This window comes from Chenopodium album, chromosome 10, assembly GCF_948465745.1.
Source record: "Chenopodium album chromosome 10, dcCheAlbu1.1, whole genome shotgun sequence".
In the NCBI taxonomy this organism is placed as follows: Eukaryota; Viridiplantae; Streptophyta; class Magnoliopsida; order Caryophyllales; family Amaranthaceae; genus Chenopodium; species Chenopodium album.
This window is the reverse complement of record NC_137843.1, coordinates 27,362,773-27,379,908: the sequence shown is the minus strand read 5'-3', so window position 1 is coordinate 27,379,908 and position 17,136 is coordinate 27,362,773. Positions and strand designations below refer to the sequence as shown.

At 33.4% G+C, this 17,136-nt stretch overlaps 1 long non-coding RNA gene across 2 annotated transcripts; it reads left to right on the top strand.

Annotated features, from left to right (window-relative positions):
- Positions 1-14,155: 14,155 nt before the first annotated feature.
- Positions 14,156-16,907, top strand: LOC145563851 (uncharacterized). Of its 2 annotated transcripts, XR_014094636.1 has the most exons (6): positions 14,156-14,306; positions 14,499-14,634; positions 15,028-15,092; positions 15,674-15,830; positions 15,942-16,094; positions 16,560-16,907. It is a non-coding gene; the product is annotated as an uncharacterized LOC145563851 (long non-coding RNA). The 2 variants fall into 2 exon arrangements; XR_014094637.1 differs by lacking the exon at positions 15,028-15,092.
- Positions 16,908-17,136: the final 229 nt, after the last annotated feature.

Genomic DNA, 17,136 nt, shown 5'->3' with positions numbered 1-17,136 from the left:
GGGAAATAAATTCCCACATGAAATCATATACCATAGGAAATTTTTTTCTTTTGCTAATTGCATAAAATTTTTTCAAAAGTGTTTGGTTGACATCATGAGAATTAGTATTTCCTAGGAAATAACTTCCTATGGATTGTAGGAATGCACTCACCTAGGGGGCTTGGTGAGTTATTTCCCATGCTATGTAGGAATTTACATTTCCCTTGAAAATATTATTTTCTAGGAAATTTGCAACCGAACACAACATATCTTAGCTATTGCCTAGGAATTTCCATTTCCTAGGGAAATATCTTCCAACCAAACAAGCACTAATTTGTAATTGATTAAATAGGCATTGGCTCTTTAGACAAAGGATGGGTAAAATTTAGCTAAGAATAATTGCTCGAAAATGAAATTCTAGAGCTTAGTGAAATCAAAATCAAGACGAGTAACACCAATTACAAAACATTAAGAAATGACAAAAAAATTGATTACAAACACCAAGTACAATAGATGATGAATGAATAGAAGCTAGGTTGCAAAGGTTAGTCACATCCTCTATAAACCTACTAAAATTTACCAGTATTTAGTAGAAAATACTCTAGAGAAGAGCTTATTCAATGGATAATATTCATGTCAAATTCTGTAGATATATTTTTTGAAAAAATAGTTGTAATTATAAGGACCTTATCAAATGACGATTTGGTATCTATGACCCTGTTTACCAAGATAAAGTTCTAAGAGTAATTATTTTTTTTTTACTCTAATAACCAAAAATTTCAATGTCGATTATTTTATATCGTAATAAAAAATATCTAAACTTTGCAATCTACAAATGTATAAAAAAATCTAGAACCTAAGAGTTTTACTTGAAGAAACAGAAATTCAACAAGATCTATAACATAGGGTTTGAAACGAGTAAAAATTGGGTAATTGCAACTTGCTAGTATCAATTAACTCAAAAAAAATAAAATGAAAGAAATACTATTAGGAGTTAAAAATCAACAAAGACTAATGTAAAAATGTAACATGTGAGGAGACCAAGAGCGGTAGTAGTCGCAAATCAATTTTCTATGCAAACAATCAGATCTGAGAGAAAGAAAATAATTTTTAGCAAGATATATAAATTATTTTGATAGAATTTGTGAAACGTAAGGAGGAAGAAGATCTGAATTCAAAATCTCGCCCATAATTCCATGAGTCTTTACATAGAATTTCGATCGAATGAAGAAATTTTTTTTTTAGAAATAGTTAGGGTTAAGAATAGAAATATGATGAGTGGTGGGTTTTGTGATTTTGGGCGGTATAATGAACGCGTGGTTTCACCTGGTAGAGTACACGTGCGGGGCACAGTTTCGTGTTGTTGACGCTAAAAACAGCCTAAAATACTCCAAACAAAAAGCGCCGAGGACACACGGAATCATTAATTTGTTGTTGACACCCCAACCTTAGCGTCGAGGCAATAGTGTCGAAAAAAGGCTCCTTTTATAGTAGTGATAATGTATGCTATGATATGGAGTCGTCACACAATTTACATGATTAAAGCATGAGAAGTATAAAGTACCAATAAAAATAAATCTAAGTAATGGATCGTTAGATTATGATCAAGAACATCCAAATTACTTGGATAAGTAAGAGGATGAGTTCTTGACGCATGGAAACAAATATAATTTGAGTATTGATGTTGCAAGCAAATAACCTTAAACAAGGATCAGATTCTTAACAAGGAAGCCATTTGTAAGCACGAGCTAAGAAGCGTCGTGGCTTGAGAATGGTAACATGGATGTGCATCCATGTGTAATGTGCGAAAAGTTAAATTTTCATGATCACAAGTGATGAGGGTATCCCAAATCGTTGTGAGCCGTTTGGAGTGAAACCTAAGAAAAGCATCATCAGGAAGTCTACTAAAATATATGTTGAGAATATTGTTTCCTTAAAAGAAATAACAAGAAAATTGTTTAATGGAAAGTTCGTTGTTGAACGTTGATGATTGTAGGGTGTCAAGTTTAAGAACTCAAATCATGAAAATGAGTGGGAGTCATCACTTAGACAATAAATCTTAAATTACATATAATCCATAACACTCTCAAATTTTATCATCTTATTATGAAAGTATTCGATAATGAAGACGCTAAGATCTGCAAAGTAATTATAACTAAACCTATGAAACAAGGGAATGACAACATTCACAATTGCATGAAAGAAATCAAGCATATTAAAATATGGGTATGATTTCTATTAATGTTTTTTGAAGAGTATTACACTTAAAACATTTTAGGAAAACTATTTATCATAAGATGAAACGTTGAAAGGTTTCATAGTGGAATAAAAATTTACTAATTATTCCATAAAACTATTTAATCGTGGTTTAGAATTAAATAATGAGTCTATTCGATTTAGAGAATATTCAAAATAGGGTATCAAGACAATGTCTTGGATAAAGAAACACCTATTAAGTGAACGTTGAATATTATAATCGAAAATTATCCCTAATCAAGGTCATTTAAATGATTGGACGATTAATGACCACTTGAGATTAGTATGTAGTATGATTTATAGCACCGTTTCTTGTGCTACAAGGACATGATTGTCATAAAATATTTGCACAGGTGTTGGTTTAGAACCATACCGGATTGACCTATGAGAATACTTTAAGAGATTTAAAAATCGATATAAGTATATTTCTCATTATGGCTATCGAAACCTCTTTCCTCGACCATGATTATTGCAAGTTCTCTTGTTTGAGTACTAGTCCGTTTTGATGTCTATCAAACATCTACCGTACATGGGGATTATAACGGCAACACTCGGGCGGCTAGGTCCTCTTAGTAAGAGAAGCTTACAGTACAAGACTTGGAATGTCCCCCTATTGAACAAATAAGGAACAATGTCTTTGTTGTTTATAAGGCCTCTCGATGAGCGAGACTGTGAAAATGCATGGCCGTGCTCAAATGAATTTTAGAAATTATCTGCTTATTTACAGTCGAACTCGGATTTCGAGAAACACTTTTGGAAGTAATAAGGATGACGAATAATCTTAACTTATAGTTCATGAAGAGACATTAAGTGACATAGGAAATAGGCTATACACTAAAAACGCACTTGTTCGGAAGGATAAGTGGGAGATTAAAAGGAATGGTGTCCTTCGAACAAGTGTATTATTCCAATAGAGGGTTCGGAATCAATTAAGGAGCTAATTATTCAGCAAGGTCAAGTGATCGGAATGCCTAGTTGGAGGCCACTTTCGATTAGTAATATTAAATACAACGTAATCTTGAATGAACCCTTTGGGTCACACCCAATCAAGTTGACGATCCGTGTCGACGAATTAACCCAAAAAGAATTAACGAGTCATTTGAGTATTACGAAGAAAGACATCGGATTCCGAGCTTAGAGCGTCGGAACCAAATCTTAAAAGTTGAGGCAAAATTTGGGAATTGGCGAGACGGGAAAATGCTTCAAGTAACAAGTAAAAACCCTAGCCTCGCAATAGCCCAGCCATGCGAAAGGCTAGGGAAGCGCGCCATGTGGCAGCGTCCAGCCATGCGGGGCGCGGACCCGAGTGACGGGTTACGGACGCGGGCCGATGGATGGCGGCCCAACCGAAACCATCTTGGGGCTCAAGGTTGGGTGCCACATGCTTAGCTCATAATGGATGTGAGTTGCCTTGTTGAGCAAGTGCGGAAGTGGTCCTCACCTAACCACGTGACACTTGTTACTTAGTGATTTCTTGGTTAATTTAATTAGGAATTGAATTTAACATTCTTTACATGTGGGATCTTTTTGAGAAAAAGTCCCACATTGAAAGATGAGAAGATTTCACAAGGAAGAACTCCTTATAAATACCCAAGGCATACCTTGGGAATTACTCACTTGAGTTGAACTCAATAAGGCATCTCCCATTAGGTGAGAAACTTTGAGTTCGTAATACTCTAGTCTTTCTTGGTCTAGCCCCGGCTAAACTCCGAGGTAAGGGTCGTACGGGTCGTGCTTGAAGGTGGAATCTATTGGAAGGGGGCTCTTTCCGTTCTTGAGTCCGTGTTCATTCAAGTGAAAGCTCGGGTGAGCGAAGCACGCTGCAAGGGTAAGATCGTCTTTCTTTTCTCTTGTAAATTATTTTATTAATTATGTTAATTAATATGCTTATGTTTAGTTGCATTTATTTATGTGCGGGTCTTGGGGTCGGGTTTTGTTTCCGCGTGGTGCTGGATATCACGAAACCCAACAATTAGTTCTCTATACTTAGCATATCATATGTTTCTATCAACCTTGGATATCTTAGAACGTGCATACCCTTAATGTATAGAAAGTTGTTTATTCCCTTGTATTTGATTATTTGTAAAAGTCCGTTTCAAAAGCTTTTGGTTTCACTTTTTTCCTTTTGATTTTAGTTTCCTTTTCATTTTTTGCCTCATTTTTATTTAAGAGTTATAAGTTAAACTCTTTGGATACTCTTACAAGACCTCACTCGTCCTCATTGGCGACTTTGGGGTTCAAAGGGCTTGTTGTAGCTAAAAACAACCGTGATTCCTACGAAAATGAGTTTTAGTGTATATTCTTATTATATTCTTTCCTTATTCTTGTTTGAATAAGTTTTTCATCCTATTCCCACTTTCCTTTGTTTTGCTCGAGGACGAGCAAAAGTCTAGCTTAGGGGAATTTGATGAGTGCCATTTATGGCACTCAATTAGCCTCTTTTAGGATGATTTTTAATCTCTTTTATATCTCTTTTATCCCTTTTTCTTTAGCTTTACATGTCTTTTCTCTAGTTTGTGCTTTTCTTAGTTGTTTTTCCCATTTTCTTGCATTTCTTGGTTTATTTCGCTTTTTCTCTTTATTTGTTTGCTTTTCTTTGATTTTAGGAGAAAGGTGATGTCTGAGGATCTCCATGGATTTTTTTCGGGATTTTTAAGGCTTAAGATACAAGCCGGTCTCCCCCTTTGAAGCTCAAGTGTTGAGGGGTGCAAGGTCCAAGCCTTCTAGGCTGCGCTCTTAAGCTGCATGGGCATAAAAAATGGTGTTGAACCCACCGTGGGGGCCTTTGGAATCTGCCACCCCCAATGTTCATCAAGTGGAGCGTACAGAGGCAGCGATGGATGCACGGAGGAGCTGCCATGCTCCCAGGCGCGGGCGCGTAGAGTAGAGGCGCGACCGCGTATGTGCGAGGCGCGAGCGCGCAACCCTGCTTCCCCCGTTCCGTACCCATTTCTCCGCGTCCGCGCATTATGAGGAGAGGGTGCACCTGTACTGGTTATTTTTGGATGTCTAATTAACTTCTCCTTTGTTAGTTTCGCTATTTATAGATTTTCTTATTTTTAGGGAGAGAATTAGACTAAAATTGTATTAGAATTTGATTTACATTAGATTTTTATAGAGAGAAGCTAAAATTGGGGAAACTTTGGTTCTTAGATTCTAGAGAGAGAAACTTGGTGATTTGATGATTGCTACTTCTAATCTTCATCCTCTTTGATTTTGATCAAAGTTTTGTAAGAGTTCTTTACTCTTTAATGCAATTTTAGTGTTTGATTCTTGATATTTGGTGGAATTTCTAGTTGAATGTTTGATTTGATTTTTGATAATTTGAATACAATGTTGATAATGAAATTGGTGATTAGTTTAGTTTTTCTATTCAAATTTGCAATGTGTAGTGAGTAGATTGCTTGTTAGGGTTGTGGTGAAGCATGTATGAGTGATAATTCATAGCTAATTGGGGGATTTTGATTGATTTGATTTTCCGATTAAATTGGTTGGTAGAAATTGTGTATGTGTTTGATGTCTTGAGGAGTGATCAACCTTAATTATCAAGTTAGATTGCATTATAGTTTTCATTGATACGTCACATTGATTTGGAAGCTACTCTTATCTGTTGAACTTGTCTCGTGATGTTCCTATGTCAGTCATTCGTAGAGACCACTAGTTTGGCACCTAGGAAATAGCTTTTCAAGTGTTTTTTTTTATTGCGATTACTACTTTCCCTCGCATTATTCGATTGATTGATTTATTACCCAATTTGCATGATTGTCGATGCATGTGGATCCTAATTCCCTAGTATCGCTTGATATCGTTTTTCATATTCAAATAGTAGTGTTGATTAGTTTGTTTTAGACCAAACCGTTTACCTAGACTTCGGAATAGCTTGACTTAAGACCATAACTCTTACCTCCATTCCCTTGGGTTCGACTTAGACTTACCCCTATATTAGGGTTAGGTTTGGTTATAAATTTTGTTTGATCGGGGGAGTTTTAGAATCCAACGACCTAGAATCTTCCTCCCGTCAGTGAAGTCTCTTAAGGGTATCCAAAGAGTTTGACCCATAACTCTTAAAGGTAAAAATAAGGCAAATCATAAGAAGGAAAGTAAAATTAAAAAGGAAAAATTAAAACTAATAACCTTTGAAATGGACTTTTACAAATGATGAAATACAAGTGAATAAACAACTTTCTATACAATAAGGGTATGCATGTTCCAATATATCCAAGGTTGATTGAAACATAAAATATGCTAAGCATAGAGAACTAATGAAATACAATTCACCTTCATCTCAAAAAATCTTACCACGTTCTCCTAACTAGTTTCAAATCCACCTCTAGTGAGCATCTCAATGATTCCTCGAAGGAGTCAGAAAAGAAGAGATTTTAGGGCTACTCGACATCTTGACTATGTACACCGCTACATAGGCTTGACTCACATCTCCCTCCACCAACTTGTGACTAAACCAAAAAGGTCAAAAGGTCTTGAAAAGGGTTGTAATGTAAGGGCGAAAAGGGTGAAGGTAGGCTAAAATTTGAAATTTGGTGATTTACCTAAATTGTGAAGCAAAGAGTGATCAATCGCCAACACCATAATCAAGCAATCATTAAACAAAAACATCAACACCCCCAAGCTTATTAAAAGCCAAAATCACAAACATATATACAAAAAGCGTGAGAACGCTTCCCCCCAAGCTAAAATGAAGCATTGTCCCCAATGCTCAAAATAGGGAGAAATACACTTACATCAAAATATTTTTGAACTTTTCAATTTTCATATTTTTTTCACTTTTGCCAAAGCATTTGAATTTGCTTTGCCTTTTCTCTTTTTTTCATTTTTCTATTTATTTTTCACTTTATTGCATTATCCTTGCCTCTTTTAACTATAATGGACAGCTTTTTCAACTTGGTATTGGCCTTTATTCACAAAATATACACAAAACAAACTTGCTTACATTATAAGAACCAATTTTCAAACTCATCCACCACAATCTCCAACAATAATGATCAATTGCTTCACAAAAACCAAGAATTGAAACAAGAATGAAACAAAAGGCTCAAAAGCTAAAGATACGGTTTGAAAAGGAGGTTTATGGCTCAAATAATTAGCAAGTAGGCAAATGTAAATCCAAAATAAAGAAATGTAATCTATCCTAGAAAAATAAAAATTACTACCCCGAAAAATATGTATTTGTCCTTCCTAAATGGTTTGGCCGCGATCTCGGGAGATAAGAGTCTAGTTTTAGATAAAGAATACAATTGTCAAGGATTCATGTGCCGCTCATACAAAATATGTAGAAATCTAGAAAAGAATTAAACCTCACATGGTTGTAGGAATAACTCAATATTAGTTTCAAATCCATCAAAGGGAGCAACACCAGGTCCCAAAAGAGAAAAGAGAAGAGAAGGAAAAGAAGAGGAAAAGATAAAGAAAAGTACAAAGATGCATGCATATCATATAAATCCCAATCGACAAACAAGTGGTCATTCGACAACATCGTCAATGATCAAACATCCTCGAACCGTTCAACTCTTCCTAAACTAATCCTAATCTAAGCAAACAATGAAAGAAAAGAAAGAAATAAGAAAGATCTCACCGAGTTATCCAAGCTAAGCCAATAAAACAGGGGTAAAGGAAAATACCACCTCCATGAAGCTCCAAAAAGCATTAGCATGAACCTCAAAACCAAGTAAGAATAAAAGAGAAAATGGAACTATATACAAGGAAAAAGGTTAGTAACTTCAAAACAAAATAACAAAATAGCAAAATCAAACTATACACTAATCTACAAGTATTTGGATTATAGAGTTTGGATTCAAGAGCTTTGGATTAAAGGGGTTTGGATTAAGGGAGCAAAATCATCATCAAAACATCATCATAAACAATCATCTCAATATAATCATCAAAAAGATACTCAACAAGATAAACATGAGACACTCATAGGAAACAACAACATAACTGACAACACTCCACATCATCAATCAAGACAAGCAATGACAAGGCATTAAGGCACTAAAGATCAAGGATATTCACAACAACAAAATTGGCCACCGAGTCTTTCCCACAAGAAAAATGTTCCCCCAAGCTAGACAAAAATACATCTCAACATCCCAACAATACAATACAAAACAAAAGATCACATAATAAAAGGGATGGAGGAAAAAGCACAAAGAGGGGGAACTAATTACCACTAGGCCCAACATCATCATTGTTGTCATCCCTATCATAGGAGAACCCAGATGGGGGACCATAAGTATCCCATTCCCCGGTGTAGCCGGGTGGCCAACCATAGTGGCCCCTTAATTTTTCTTGTTGACAAGGGGCCAAGGTAGTAAATTTCCAAGGCAATGCTAGTGGTAAAGGATTGGTGGGGTCGACATATGGGTAGTTAGAATCACCCCTATAGTCGCTCCCATCGGGAACACAGTAATCATAGTTACCATGCTCATCGAGAAAAGTGTGAGTCTCGGTGTTAGACCCTTGAGATGTAACACCCTAGAAATTCCTTTCCTTTAAAATACCTGCTCTTTTTAAAACTTAAAATAGGAAAATCTAAGACATTATCGCCACCGTGAAAACGGCTAAGACAACTATCAAAGACACACAACGGAAGACTGTCTTTAAAAACATTCAAAACATTTAACCTTTAAAAGTCAACCAAAGGAAAGTAAAGTCAAACCAAAGTAAAACGAAGTCAACCTACAACTTGGATCCATTGTAGGCCCTTATTAAAAAATTAAACAACTTAAAAACCTTTGCGTTAGTCTCAAAAGCATAATATAAAATAATCAAAGCATTAAATCACATCGAAATCCCTTGGAAACTAAGCATGATTCTCTCTTCACTCATGTCCATTATGAATATGTTTCATCACCTGAAAAGCTCCTCTCTACTTGTCCCCACTACTCTCCATTAGAAATGGGTCATCGTAGGGACAAAGTAAAGACAAGGCCAATAAACATACAACACACAATCAACAATGTTGAGTACATAAGCGTAAATTAAACACACTAACATGCTTTCATCCTATCATCACACAACTTATCTTGTTGCGCCTGTTTACAAGCATACAACATACAACATGACCCTTAAATAAATATAACTAATTTATTCATTTAGCGTTGAGGCACCAATATATAATTTATTCCTCGTGTACATAGACACTTAAATAGCTCCTCCTAATGCTTATAGCATCAATAAAAATTATATAAACCAAAATAAAATTCCTTTTTAGTATTCCAAACCAAATTAAACATTTATTTTAATTAAACATGCTCACTATCATGCCAATAATAAAAGTGTGGTTCATATACAACATGCCAAATTAATTATTTTCAATCACTAATCCATCACAAATAATTTATACTTCATAATTCAATCACCAACATCAACCAAATAACAAATTTCAATCAAAATCTATCATGATACTATTTGGAATTAATTATTCAAGGCCTAGCTAGAATGTTCCTACATCATCAAATAAATGCCAACTACGCGAACGTACCTTGAATATGATCTTAAAATCGCCATAACTATACGAACTCATTCACTTAGAAATCTCCTACAATAAAAAATTATGAAGAGGCGTTAAAGTCTACTCTACACAAATTTCTAGCAATATATACACTCCTTAAATCACTCATAAATTATTTAAAACAAGCTGAAAATTATTTAAAAACCCCTTACTTTAATCCCAATTAATGGATAATCAAAAATCCCTTCAAGAAACTCAATTATGGCTTCCTAATAAAATTTTCAGCTTTTTTTAAATCATTAAAACTTGCTGTAAATATGTTTTAAAAAACCTAATTTAATGATTTAAACCACCCATAACCAAATTCCATCATCATACACTAATTTAGAAACCTAGGGTTTTCAATTTTGGGGCTTTTTAAATCAAAACCAAATCTGAAAATTTATTTGCATAATACTTATAATCAAACGTCATAAAATCATCACAAATATCCAAAAACATCAATTAAATAATGGCGAGTTTAGGATTAAAGAAAGAAAATTAAAAAAATACATTTTTTTAATAGTGCCGAGCAGCAGCCCCGACACCACAGCTGGATGTTACCACACCGCTGGTGGTGCCATCGCTGCTGCCGGCGCCTGCTCATGGCGCAACGGTCGTCCGGCGGTGTGGTGGTGGCTGGCGGTGGTGCTAAAAAAAATAAGGGGAAGGGGAAATAAGAGAGAGAAAGAGAAAATAATAGGAGAGAGAGAAAAATTTACCTTTGGTATTCTCCGCTCTAGGCAAAGTTCAATTTGCCTATGTGTTGAATATTTATATCCCTTTTCTCTAGAAACCTTCCTAAACTTAAATTGTAACACCCTAAAATCTTCCTCTACGGAAATACTAGTATAATACGTATAATTATACCATAGAGATAGACTTAGGCGTATTACCGTCATGTGATTATGCAAGGCTACTCACAATACTTAACTCAATAACAAAAACTTGGAGGGGAAACTTAACTTTCTTTTATTAATACTTATAAAAATAGTAACATTGTTATGAGTATTCAAAATAAAGACGAGACCAACATTCCTAAACTAGGTGAAGCAAATCCCGGGACTCCCATATGCTCATTCATGACTCCACCTGAAAATAGTCAACACTGCTTACCATTACGGTAAACAGGGCGAACCAAAACAAATAGGAAATACGGATTAGCAAAATATGCTAAGTTCGATAAGCGCAAGATAATATAAACTCAATTTTATTTGCAAACATGCTTTTAAAACTAATTTAAATAATTAATCCAATAATTCCAAGATTCATGATTTGAATCCAATACCAATAATCCAATATTTCAATAGAATAAATAATAAAACCAATTCCTCTTTTAAAACCAATTCCTAACCCAAGTGTGAACACCCCTCAAGTTAGTCTCCTACTATTTCAAGGCTATTCTTTAGGAAAGACTCGTTCATACAAACTCCAAGGCCTTATCAAACAAAAACTGCATAGTGGGATTACTAACATGCTTGTAAAACTTTAATTCAATAATAATTCAATAACTCATCCTTAAATAAAATCAACCTTTGTAATAGGTTAAATCAAACCCCTTTTTATTCAATTCAGTCATGCTTTCAAAATCAACCTTTTAATAAGTACTTTAGAATAAAATCTCTTATTAATAACTTTTCAAAATCAATAACTGTTCCTTTGAAAACCCTTTTATTTAATTTAACAAACTTTTCAAATCATTTCCTTTATTTAAACATGGTAAGTAATTCAAATCATTCAAAACATGATTTTAAACTCAATCATTCAAAATACTTTTATTAAAATAAATATTAATTAAAATCAATACCTCCAAACATAATTTATTACAAAAATCATAATTCAAATCAATTTAATTTAATCATCATAAATTCATTCAAAACATGTTATTCAAACCAATCACTTTCAAAGGTATCTAGCCACCTAAACTTACCTTGATTCCAAATATCAAACAACACTTCGCATTTTCAAAGTTCAATCACGAATACACCATGCAAATAACATAACTATAAGGTTATCACAACATAAACTCAAATCTAATGTGCATGGACTATAAAACTCTTTTAAAATAATACTTTAATATAAAATTATGGCTTTGAAATAAGTATTTATATTTTAGAAATCTAATCATGAAGAAGATAAAGGAATAGGATTAAAGGGAATTGAATTTTCGTTGGAAAGAATAGGCAGAACTTGCAGAGGCCATAACTCCTTCAATATAACTCCGAATTGAGTGATTCTTGAGCCTAACCTCAAGGATTTTTCGAGAGAGGAACAATCTTCCGTGATACACCAAAACTCCAAAAATTCACCAGAATTACCCGAAAAGTGGCTTCAAAGGTATACGGGCTGATTTGTGTTAAAAGAGGAGAAGCAAAGTATGAAAAGGTTTAGGGAAAAGAAGAAGAAGAAGAGAGAAGAAGAGAATTGGGTTTTGGTGTGAAGAATATGAGAGGTACGAGGGGGGTATTTATATGTTCATGAATGGAAGAATTATGGTAGGAGAATGTAGAAAGAATTACGGTAAAAAGAATTAAGGAAATTACTTGGAGAAGAAAGTTAAACAATTATGGAAAGTTTAATACTAAGGTGACTAAGAATAATTAATTTAAGGAAGGTGTGTTGTCATGAAATATAATATGGCAAAAGAGATTACTTGGAGGATTATCAAGGGAGATATAAGGTAAGAAAATAAGATGATAAAATATTTAGGATATGGAAAAATAAATTGAGGAAAATAAGAGATTTTAAGGAGATAATTAAAAATACAAATAACCAAAATAATTTACCCGAAACCCAACAAAGGTGGCAAATATTTTGAGCTTCCATGCTATAAATTTTCGGATTTCCATTGTAGTATTTAGGGAATGTTTTTGCTAGATTTAAGGAATTAAAAATAATTGTGTAAATAATATTTATTTTATAAAATCATTAATTAAGATAATACCAATTATTCACTAAATAAAATAACTAAGTAAATCAGATTTTGTACACATAGAAAATCCAAAAATAGTAAATAATTTAGGAATTTTTAGCCCTTTTAAATAAATAATAAAATATAATTTTGTTTAATTAAAATATCTGAAATATATATAAATAATCCGGTTTTTCAATAAAATAAATAGATAATAAATCTTGTACAAAATCCAAAATAATAATTGAGTTTTAAAATACTTTTAGTGCCCAAATTCAAATATCATTTTGGCTCCAAAATTCAAATAGTAAAATAAATTACTAAAATATTCATTTTAGAAAATAATAATTAATTAATTAATTAGAAAATATGTTTCAAAAATACGGGGTATTACATAAATTCCCTTCCTACCCTTAATAATCTCTTTTCTATTCAAACTTGTATTTGACTGACTTTAAAATTTTCCTTTTATAAAATCACATGCCCCAAACTATATTTTTAAATAATAAAATAAAGTATTTCCAAAATTATTAAATAAATAATTAAAGTGCCATAAATAATTCATTTCAAATTAATTAAATACTTTACGAAATACTTATTTAAATAAAAAAATATGTATAAAAATACGGGGTATTACAGTCTACCTCCCTTAAAAGAAGTTTCGTCTCGAAACTTTGGTAACGAAATTCAAACTTTTTCCTCGCTTCGTATAATATTGCTGTACTTTTTGTCATACCTTTACCTTTTTGTGACTCTTTGAGATAAATATAGCTTAAAATACTCGTTCAAATTGTTCAAAAAGCACAAAAATAACTAAAAATATAAGGAACAAGCGCGAAATTCAACCGTATTCTACCCCCCTTAAAGAAAACGAGTTACATCCCCGAAACTCAACATACTAGAAAAAACTCGGGATATTTCTTTTTCATCTCATCTTCAGCTTCCCAAGTTGCTTCCTTATACTCTTGGTTAGACCATAGCACTTTAACAATCTTGACATTCTTATTGCGTGTACTACACACTTTACTGTCAAGGATCTTGACAGGTCTTTCCTCAAAGGTGAAGCTTTGATCTAACTCAATGGTTTCAGGTTGTAGCACATGAGACTTATCAGGGATATACCTCCTTAACTGAGATACATGAAATACATCATGTACTTTTCTTTGCTCCATAGGTAAGGCCAACCTATAAGCTACTTTGCCTATCCTTTATAGTATACTACTACATTTTTTATCAAATGCAACGGTGAAAAAGAGCTATTGCAACGGCTCGTTTTATTGTCATTGCATTAGGTAAGCCTAATACAACGGCATTAACTTTGTACATCAAAAGGTGGGGCTAACGCAATGGCTTCTTAAAGCCGTTGCATTAGGGGTGCTAATACAATGGCCTAAAATGCTAATGCCACGGTACTGAATTTGAAATTTTTAAATGCACTTAAATTTAGATAAATCAGCACCTCAAATTTTTTCAAGAATTTGGTGAGTCACTAGTTGGAGGACCCACTTTACGTGTTATCCCTCTCTTCCGCACATTCTCATACATACTCTCTCTCTCTTTCACACACACTCTCTCTGTCTTCTCCATTGAACCGAGCTTTCCAATGAAGTGGCGTACTCTGGGGTTTCTTCCCTCCATTGAAGCTGGGTTGAGGTATTTATTATTCTTCATAATCATCAAATATCAATTTGACAATCTAGGGTTCAACTATCTTTGATTTAATTGTCAATATAGACAATCTAGAGATCTTTGGTGGATTTGAATTTCTAGTAATTTGTTATTTACTCACTATTTGTATCACGTGTTACTCCAATGGTCGTGGATCTTGTGTCTGACCACCATCAGTAACACCTCGAGAAGATTAGGCGAAGGGAGATCTAATATGCCACCAGACCACCGCACCACCAAAAGTCAGTGCCACCAACAGCGCCACACCTCCTAGCTGACACCACTAACACAACCGACACCGCCAGGGGTTTGGGTTAGTATTTTTATCCTTACTCAATTTCTAATACCTCTTGCAGCTCTTAATTGAAAATGCAATTTATGTTTTTGATTTCTTTTTTCAAATTGTATATTGAAACTAAAATATATTTGCTTCATTGTCTTACATTACTTTCTTTGAGAATTTTGAATTGTGTTATTTGATTAATATTTTGTACTTTGAAATTGGAGTTCCTATAGAAAAAATTAAAAAAAATAATAGGGATTGTAAATCTATAGAGCATCACCTACCCATGGTGTGTAATTTTTGATGTTGGACATAATTATGTCTCAAAAGGCCTGATTGTAATTTTGCTTGGGTTCTATTTTTTAAATTGTAATTGTTTTGTAGTTTGTGTATAATTAATAATCCTTGGAACTATTAATGTAGCTCCTCTCGCTGAAGATAATATGCAGTACTTTAATGTTGGGGTCCATCTCAATATGCTTATGAAGGTTTTTTTTAACCCTTCTTAATATCTGTATTTTTGTAAATTCCATTTTTTATTTAGTTGAAAACATGAAATTACATGTTTATTGCTTTCTCTTGTTTGTATTTCCATAATGTATGTCCTAGTATAAGAATTTGCTATTTTCTTAATTAAGGATCTTTGAATATAATGCTATCAGGCTATTATTAATTTAGTTCAATCTTTATACTTGTGTATTATTGTGGTCGATTGTGTGTGCTGGTTAGATATATTATCTATGTTCATATTAAATCATTATTATTCATCAGATTAAGATATAATACGATATGTTAAAATTATAATGGAAATGAAACTGCCCCTTTGCTTTTGTGAGCATCTCATTGACCTTCTATCAATTTAAGATAGCATGATATTACTTTTGTTGTCATTTGGTCATCATGGTATAAACATTTTTTAAAGTTACTTTGTGATTAATTTACCTTTATTTGTAATGTATTGCATACGTCTTTTAAGGAACTCTCACGTGGATCCTTAATTGTTAACATATATTGCAATTTTGGGGCTATCTATTACTTTTGTTAAATACATAATATTGTTTGTTCATAGGAAGCATTGGAGATAATATTAGCTTGTTCATTGATGATCATAATCAAAGGATAAGTCGAAAAGAGAGATGATAGTGATCCTAGGGTGAAATGGAAGCAAGGTGGCATGATTGGTGGAGCTACTTTAGTTGGAGGAGCAGTGTTAGCTATATCTGGAGGTATATGTCTGTAGAGTGTAGACTATATTGGTTAAAAATATCATAAATCTCAAATAGTTAGAAGGACTTAGAACCAGTTCTCACTACTAAATTTCTCTTCTGATATTGTAGGAGTAGTTGCACCTACAATTGCTCAAGGGCTGAACATTGTGGCTCTAACATTAGGAAGCCTTTTACCTGCCATTGGTGCAAGTGGATTTGCTCTAGCTGCTATAGCTACTAGAACTATTGGTGGTTCGATTGCTATAGCTGCATCTTTTGGAGGTATGTATTTGGGTTCTTTTCTCATATTTTTCTTAATATAATTCCTTGGTCTTTTTTTATTTTTTTATTTTAGAATTCCCTAGTCATTGCCGAGTAAATGTCAGTGTGAAAATATGGTTGGTTACATTGCGAATTGATAGAGCATGGGCAGTTGGACAGTAGGATATCCTAGTCAGAATTAATAAGCTTTGTTTTTATGAATATATCAATATAGCGTTTATTTTATTGAAGCTTATTTACACTTTTGTCTGCAATTTGGGTTGGTACTCTAGCTACTATTCCTCCACATATTCACAATGCCTCAGTTACTCTCCATATCATCAGGCCCTTATTCTCTCATTTTTATGCATTGTTACATACTACACTAAGGAATAGCTTTGTTTCTACATAGTTATAATCTGATCAACGTCATATTGTCATTTTTTACATTGATTTTTTTTTAATTAGCAGTTTGTGTAATGGCAGGATTCAAATGAGAATTAATGATAAAAGTGGAATGTTGGTTATTGTCGTGGTCTATTGTAAGGAAATTAAAAAGTTATTATGCATGGGAAAAAGGCACAAGATGGTGATAAAAGTACCAAAAATATGGGGAAGAAATGAGCACAACCCCAAGCCTGGAAAGCAGAATGCCTGAATTGATTGTATCAAGCAAGACTTAATAAGACACGACACACAAATATTTAATTTTGATATTTTTTTCATAGTTTAATTAGTGAGATACTATATAATTTTGTAATTTCCACTAAGGGTAACAAACTAACAATGTACAAGTCTACAATTTATATTAATAAAGTTTGGATTTGATTGTTATTATTATTACAATTATTATAAGTATAATTTCTTTTTTTTCTTGTTGAAAATTATTATAATTATTGTTATAGCCGTGGCGTTAGCACTCTGTGTTGGGTTTCGATGAGGCCGACCCACCGCGAAAGGAAACCCGAGCTAAGACCACACTCATAATAATTATAACCATAAAGCATAATTACCTTAAACAATAAGATTAAGAAAGAGATTAATACCTTTGTAGCGTGCTTCG